The following is an 8,514-nucleotide window of genomic DNA, read 5'->3' on the forward strand; positions in this document are numbered from 1 at the left end:
AGGTGGTGGTTTTATTTTATAGAAATAATTAATCTCTCATGCTTCACTTATATTATTTTGAGAGTCTTTTAGAACAGCATGGTAATTTGCTTTGGCTATAAAATTAGTCCAAATATGATGGGCATTCAAGATGGGTATAATAAAAACTTTCATATAGAGTGCCTTGAATACTATGAGAAGTTTGATACTTGATGATTGTTTTGAGATATGAAGATGGTGATATTAGAGTCATGCTAGTTGAGTAATTGTGAAATTGAGAAATACTTCTGTTGAGGTTTGCAAGTCCCGTAGCATGCACGTATGGTAACCATTCTATAACAAATTTGAAGCACGAGGTGTTTCTTTGATTGCCTTCCTTATGAGTGGCGGTCGGGGACGAGCGATGGTATTTTCCTACCAATCTATCCCCCTAGGAGCATGCCCATAGTGCTTGGTTTTCATGACTTGTAGATTTTTGCAATAAGTATGTGAGTTCTTTATGACTAATGTTGAGTCCATGGATTATACGCACTCTCACCTTTCCATCATTGCTAGCCTCTTAGGTACCGTGCCTTGCCCTTTCTCACCTTGAGAGTTGGTGCAAACTTCGCCGGTGCATCCAACCCCCATGATATGATATGCTCTATCACACATAAACCTCCTTATATCTTCCTCAAAACAGCCACCATACCTACCTATTATGGCATTTCTATAGCCATTCTGAGATATATTTCCATGCAACTTTCCACCGTTTCATTTATTTTGACACGCATCATCATTGTCATATTGCCTTGCATGATCATGTAGTTGACATTGTATTTGTGGCAAAGCCACCATGCATAATTTATCATACATGTCACTCTTGATTCATTGCCCATCTCGGTACACCACCGGAGGCACTCATATAGAGTCATATTTTGTTCTAGTATTGAGATGTAACCATTGAGTTGTAAATTAATAGAAGTGTGAAGATCATCATTAATAGAGCATTGTCCCAAATAATAAAGAGAAGGAAAAAAAGGCCAAATAAAAAAAAGGCCCAAAAAAAGAGAAAATAAATAAAAGGGACAATGCTACTATCCTTTTTTCCACACTTTTGCTTCAAAGTAGCACCATGATCTTTAAGATAGAGAGTCTCTTATTTTGTTAGTTTCATATACTAGTGGGAATTTGTCATTATAGAACTTGGCTTGTATATTCCAATGATGGGCTTTCTCAAAATGCCCTAGGTATTCTTGAGCAAGAAAGTTGGATGCACACCCACTTAGTTTCTTTTGTTGAGCTTTCATACATTTATAGCTCTAGTGCATCCGTTGCATGGCAATCCCTACTCCTCGCATTGACATCAATCGATGGGCATCTCCATAGCCCGTTGATTAGCCGCGTCAATGTGAGAATTTATCCATTTTTGTCTTCTCCACACAACCTCCATCATCATATTCTATTCCACCCATAGTGCTATGTCCATGGCTCGCGCTCGTGTATTGCGTGGAAGTTGAAAAAGTTCAAGAATACTAAAGTTTGAAACAATTGATTGGCTTGTCATCGGGGTTGTGCATGATGAGAGAATTTTGTGTGACGAAGATGGAGCATGGCCGAACTATATGATTCTGTAGGGATGAGCTTTCTTTGGCCATGTTATTTTGATAAGACATAATTTCTTGGTTAGTATGCTTGAAGTATTATTATTTTTATGTCAATATTAAACTTTTGTCTTGAATCTTATGGATCTGAATATTCTTGCCACAATAAATAAGATTACATTGATAAATATGTTAGGTAGCAGTCCATACCAAAAATTCTGTTTTTATAATTTACCTACTCGAGGACGAGCAGGAATTAAGCTTGGGGATGCTTGATACATCTCCAATGTATCTATAACTTTTGATTTTTCCATGCTATTATATTACCCATCTAGGAGGTTTTATATGCATTTATATGCTATTTTACATGATTTTTGGGACTAACCTATTAACCTAGAGCCCAGTACCAGTTTCTGGTTTTTCCTTGTTTTTGAGTATCGCAGAAAAGGAATACCAAACGGAGTCCAATTGACGTGCCAATTTTTGATGATTTTTTATGGACCAACGGAAGCCCCCGAAGTAAAAGAGTTGGGCCAGAAGAGTCCCGGGCTGTCCACGAGGGTGGAGGGCATGCGCTGGGTGTGGGCCCCTACCTCGTGGACGACTCGGAGACCCCCCTGACGTGAGACCGACGCCAAAAATTCGTGTAAATACAGAAACCTCCAGAACATAACCTAGATCGGGAGTTCCGCCACCGCAAGCCTCCATAGCCACAAAAATCCAATCGGGACCCTCTTTCGGCACCCTGCCGGAGGGGGGATCCCTCACTGGTGGCAATCTTCATCATCCCAGCACTCTCCATGACGAGGAGGGAGTAGTTCACCCTCGGGGTTGAGGGTATGTACCAGTAGATATGTGTTTGATCTCTCCCTCTCGTGTTCTTTATTTGGCACGATCTTGATGTATCGCGAGCTTTTCTGTTATAGTTGGATCTTATGATGTTTCTCCCCCTCTACTCTCTTGTAATGGATTGAGTTTTCCCTTTGAAGTTATCTTATCGGATTGAGTCTTTAAGGATTTGAGAACACTTGATGTATGTCTTGCATGTGCTTATCTGTGGTGATAATGGGATATTCACGTGATCTACTTGATGTATGTTTTGGTGATTAACTTGTGGGTTTAGTGACCTTGTGAACTTATGCATAGGGGTTGGCACACGTTTTCGTCTTGACTCTCCGGTAGAAACTTTGGGGCACTCTTTGAAGTTCTTTGTGTTGGTTGAATAGATGAATCTGAGATTGTGTGATGCATATCATATAATCATACCCACGGATACTTGAGCTGACATTGAAGTATCTAGGTGACATTAGGGTTTTGGTTGATTTGTATCTTAAGGAGTTATTTTAGTACTAATTCTATGATAGATCGAACGGAGAGAATAGCTTCGTGTTATTTTACTACGGACTCCTGAATAGATCGATCAGAAAGGATAACTTTGAGGTGGTTTCATACCCTACAATAATCTCTTTGTTTGTTCTCCACTATTAGTGACTTTGGAGTGACTCTTTGTTGCATGTTGAGGGATAGTTATATGATCCAACTATGTTATTATAGTTGAGAGAACTTGCACTAGTGAAAGTATGAACCCTAGGCCTTGTTGTCGGTGTCACACCGGCGAATCTCGGGTAGGGGGTCCCGAACTGTGCGTCTAAGGCTAATGGTAACAGGAGGCACGGGACACGATGTTTTACCCAGGTTCGGGCCCTCTCGATGGAGGTAATACCCTACTTCCTGCTTGATTTGATCTTGATGATATGAGTATTACAAGAGTAGATCTACCACGAGATCATAGAGGCTAAACCCTAGAAGCTAGCCTATGATGATTATGACTGTTCTCTCCCTACGGACTAAACCCTCTTGTTTATATAGACACCGGAGGAGGCTAGGGTTACACAGAGTTGGTTACAAATAAGGAGATCTAACATCCGGGTCACCAAGCTTGTCTTCCATGCAAAGGAGAGTCCCATCCGGACACGGGTCGAAGTCTTGAGTCTTGTATCTTCACGGTCCAACAGTCCGGCCAAAGTATATAGTCCGGCTGTCTGGATACCCCCTAATCCAGGATTCCCTCAGTATGTACCAGGCTTCAATGACGATGAGTCCGGCATGCAGATTGTCTTCGTCATTGCAAGGCGGGTTCCATCTCCAAATCCAGAGTACCTGTTGTAGTGAACAGTGTCCGGCTTCCCATCAATGTTGTACTCCTCGGCTTCTGTTCTTCAATAATGGCCAACTCCACATGTCGAGCGAATATGAGGAGCCGGAGCATTTTCCATTTGCCACCCCGACCCTGCGGGCCAACCGTCTATTTGAAGAGACGGGGATCCTCAGATCCAAATCTCACCTTCCTCCCTTGAGCAAGCATTCAACAGAGCGCATCCGGAAAAAACCAATCCAACATGACCGGTCGCCGCTGCTCCTCTTCTCGCTCCCTTAGCTCTTAGCCAGGTGATTGGGAAGAATGTTCTGTTCCCCATAGCCGTTTAGTAGAGTTGCAGACCCAAGGGCTTCTTCCACTGGCATTCATGGTCCCCGTCCGAGCCGGACTAGCCACCTACAATGGCGGGGAGCAAGCTGAGAGATCTCCTAACCTATCTCAGGGGGAGCGAGTATGCCCCATCCCATATTTGCTAAGAGGCGTCGGGTTTCCAATCCACCCACTCCTTCGCGGGCTCCTGGAGTTCTATGGCCTCCAGTTGCACAACTTCACCCCCACCTCCATGCTGCACATCGCAGGATACATTGCCCTTTGTGAATTATTCCTGGGGTGCGAGGCTCACTTCAAGTTATGGAAGAAGTTATTCTTCCTCATCCCTCGCAATCAGGGGGAAACTATATATCAAGTGGGCAGAGCCGAAATATGGCGCGTTGCCCAGACCACATACCTGTCCGGCACTCCAAAGAAGGCATCTGAAAACTGGCCCTCGGAGTGGTTTTATGTAGATGACGTTCCCCTTCCAGACCCAATCCGGATGGGCCTCCCTGAGTTCAGTAATGCTCCGCTGAAGAAACGCCGAAGTTGGCACCCTCGGAGCCCCTAGAAGGAAGATACCATAGAAGTCCACTTCCTGATGAGCAGGATAAAGACACTAGCCCAATCAGGACTGACAATAGTCGAGGTAATATCAATATGCATAATGTGGGGGGTGCAGCCACTTCAATATCGGGGGAAGCCCATGTGGCTCTTCAACAGGGAAGACGATGCCACCCGCTGCGGTCGTAAAGGTCCGGACTCCGCCACTACTCTGGCTAGAATACTGTCTGATTTATATAAAGGAGAAGAAGAGGAGTTCCTCCGCATCAAACCGCGGGATGGATTTTCCATGTACAACTCCCCAAGCTGGGTGAGCCGTTACACTTTACTCAACTCTGTCCATTCTTGCGCCCTTCATCACAATCATTTACCTTGATATTTCTAAGTAGGAACTAAGGCAGGCCGTGAAAGAGTTCAACAATCCTCCTCCACAGCCAGAGGATCCTGGCCGGGCCTTCGACCCTGGACTTGAAGAATATCCAGATATATCTGTGGAGCTTGTCGACGGGACATTTTATCAGGCAAGCCGCGACGGCACCTTGGTAGCTATTATCGCCGATTATCCTCGACTGCTCCTGTGTCGTGTGTAAGCAAAGTTGTAGCTTTCTGAAGAAGATTCCTTCCTTATGCCATGCCTTATGCACAAATATCTTATTTTTATAGAGATGACCATCGGAATGTGGCACCGAGCCCCTGGGGGCTCGTCAGCAAAGGGCATCCGGACCAGGCAGGCTCAAGAGGAAGGCGGCTAGGGTCGAAACGCCGTCACAGAGGTATAGTTACAATCTGCTTTCTGATTATGATGTTTGAAATGTAACAGCATCCATCGTGTCCTGGCAGAAAGTGTAGTCGTTGGACTATATCCGGAGATCCTGCCGGCCTCCACCAGCCGGATTCCAGAACCGGCTTCGAGAGAGGAGGCTAATGCGGGGCCGATGCCGAATTGTCCTCCGACAGAGGATGCAGATAGGCTCTCCGCCACAAATTCCGAAATAGAGAGCGCCATGAATCACCGGCGCCAACGGGCCGTACTTCGCAATAATATCTTTTCCGAAGAGGCATCCAATGCTTTCAATTCGGGAGACGCATACATCCGAGCTGCCCAAGACGGGCTCGCCCGAGCGACGGACCAGTATGCGAAAGATATACGGGTAAGAAAATTTGATAAGCATGTATAGCAGTAGCCCCTGAGACTTGAAACAGTTGGAACAACTGATTTAAGGATCATTGTATGCACAGGTTCTTGTAGAGAAGAATACCCATTTGTCTCAAGAGCTAGAGGAGTGCAAGACCCAGCTGAGGGCCGCGGTTGCCAAACTAGAGGAATCCTAGAAGGCCTCATCAGGTAACATTTATCTCTATAGAGAAATTTTAAGGAAATATACCAGTTAGTAGCTGGCTTGCTTTATATGTCTAACAGAAAATTCTGCAGACAATCCCGGGGAGAATCCGGAGATCGTAACAGATAGTGAGTAACATCTCCAAAGAGAGCTAAAGGCTGGCGAGCCTGTGCTTATGCAGGTTAGGCAGGCGAAAAACAATCTCCAAGATGCCAAAGTCTGGCTGGGCGTCGAATTAGCAGATGTTCGAGCTCAGCTAGCGGACTCCGTGAAGGAGAACAGGAGGCTTCGTCGCGGCATTTATGGTAAGTGCCTAAACAAACTGCAGTAAAGTTCCCCGAGGAAGCATTCTAAAAGAGTTTATATCTGTAGGTTTGCTGACGGGCCGTCCTGAAGAGGAGATGCCCGGGCCCACAAGCGATTTACTGCAAGATCTTTCACAGCTGCACGAACAAGCTCGGCAGGTGATGCAGGGTATTGCCCAGGCCTTGTGGCCATCCACTTCCCTACCAGGAGGCATGGGGGAGCTCGTGGATATGCTCCAAGGAGTACGGCGGCGCTTCCCGTTGTGGAAGGTATCAGCCTGCCGACAAGGTGCAAGGGAAGCCTGGGCCATGGTGTAGACGTGATACACCAAGATTGACCCGAAACATATGGCCGAAGTCGGACCGGTGGGGCTAGATGGGCAAGAGATTCCTGTAAGTCTGGTGTATGACCAGGTAGCGTTGGCTGCAAAGTATTCCCAGCAGGATTGCAAGCTAGATAGCCTGTTGGATGGTATAGAGGAAGAATATAGCCAGTCCAAGTGACTATGTGATTTAATGGACATATGTAGTCCCTAGCCGGATTAAAAATCTTTTGTCATGGCGGACCTTTTCGCTTCAGCCCCCGGATCCGACAGTCCGGGGTGTATCCGAATACCCGCTCAGTTATGTAAAACCGGGGTATGCATGGAAACCAGGCGTAGGGGTCATAAGTGCTTGAACATACAAGTACCCAACTAGTTATGTTATATTACATGGGTAGTAAGAAACATCTTCCAGGGAGAATAGTTCCGTTAGGGGTTCCTTTCCCTGGGTATGCATGCATCGATGTGCATGTCCGAACTGCGAACAGAAACACAAGATACAAAACATCTGGGGATTCGCATTGTAATAAACGAAAGAAACATCTTTTGTTCACCGACCGAATATTCCCTTCAGAACGCTAGCTTTCGGCTTCACCCAGTCTGAGGTACACATCCGGCTAAACCGGCAGTAACAATCACAGAGGTGCTCCCCTTTTGCGCTAGCCGAATTAACGGGAATGTAGGGCATAAACACAAGAGCCAGGCAACCCGGGATGGCCAAATCTTAAGTCATATCGATGCATATAATGGTGAAGAAAAGGCACATATGGAAAAAGGACACATATGTGATAGGCAGGAAGCCATAAAAGTAATTATATTTAGCTTCGGTATAGGAAGCCCCCAGGTATGGTGAACACACATAGTGTGGCCAGAGTGATCCGAGCATCCACACTGTATTTAATACTTTGTGTGAAGAAGGTAAAAAGGGCGAGAAAGGAAAAAAAGAGGGAACATAATTAAAAGAGCGGGGGTAAGGAGACGAACAATGAGTTCGGCACTAGGCATAGAATCTCCGGAGTCTGGCCGCGTTCCATCGGTTCGGCTCGAGTCTGTTATTGGATGCATTACGTAGGCGGTACGCTCCTCTGGTGAGAACTTTATCAATAATGAAGGGACCCTCCCACTTAGGTTTAAGCTTGTCCTTCTTCGTCTCCGGTAGGTGTAGAACAAGTTCACCAACGTTATAAGTTTTGGCCCACACTTCTCTGCTTTGATACCTTCGAGCCTGCTGCTGATTGAATGCAGAACGGGCTTTTGCGACGTCGCGCTCCTCCTCCAGGGCATCTAAGTTGTCCTGTCGCTGTAGCTCGGCTTCCTTCTCTTCATACATGCGCATGCGAGGTGAGTCATGGATTATGTCGCATGGTAGTACTGCTTCTACGCCGTACACCATAAAAAATGGTGTATATAAGGTGGTACGATTCGGCGTGGTCCGCAGCCCCCAGAGTACGGAGTCGAGCTCCTCGACCCAGTGCGTGTCTGATTCTGTCAAGGATCGCACTAGTCTGGGTTTGATGCCGCTCATGATGAGACCATTTGCATGTTCGACCTGTCCGTTTGTTTGGGGATGATAGATGGAGGCGTAATCGAGTTTAATGCCCATGTTGCCGCACCAAGTTTTCACTTCATCGGCTGTAAAGTTTGAGCCATTGTCAGTGATGATGCTATGGGGGACGCCGTAACGGTGTACAACCCTTGATATGAAGTCTATCACTAGTCCGGATTCGGCCGTTTTACCTGGTTTGGCTACTATCCATTTGGTGAGCTTGTCCACCATGACCAATAAGTATTTTCTCTTATGGCTTCCCCCTTTGAGAGGTCCGACCATATCCATCCCCCAGACTACAAAGGGCCATGTTATGGGGATTGTTTGGAGAGCGGTAGGGGGCATATGGCTCTGATTGGCAAAGAGCTGGCAACCGACGCAATGTTGGACAAGGTCCTGTGCAT

The sequence above is a fragment of the Triticum aestivum genome, chromosome 2B (genome assembly GCF_018294505.1).
Source record: "Triticum aestivum cultivar Chinese Spring chromosome 2B, IWGSC CS RefSeq v2.1, whole genome shotgun sequence".
Lineage (NCBI taxonomy): Eukaryota > Viridiplantae > Streptophyta > Magnoliopsida > Poales > Poaceae > Triticum > Triticum aestivum.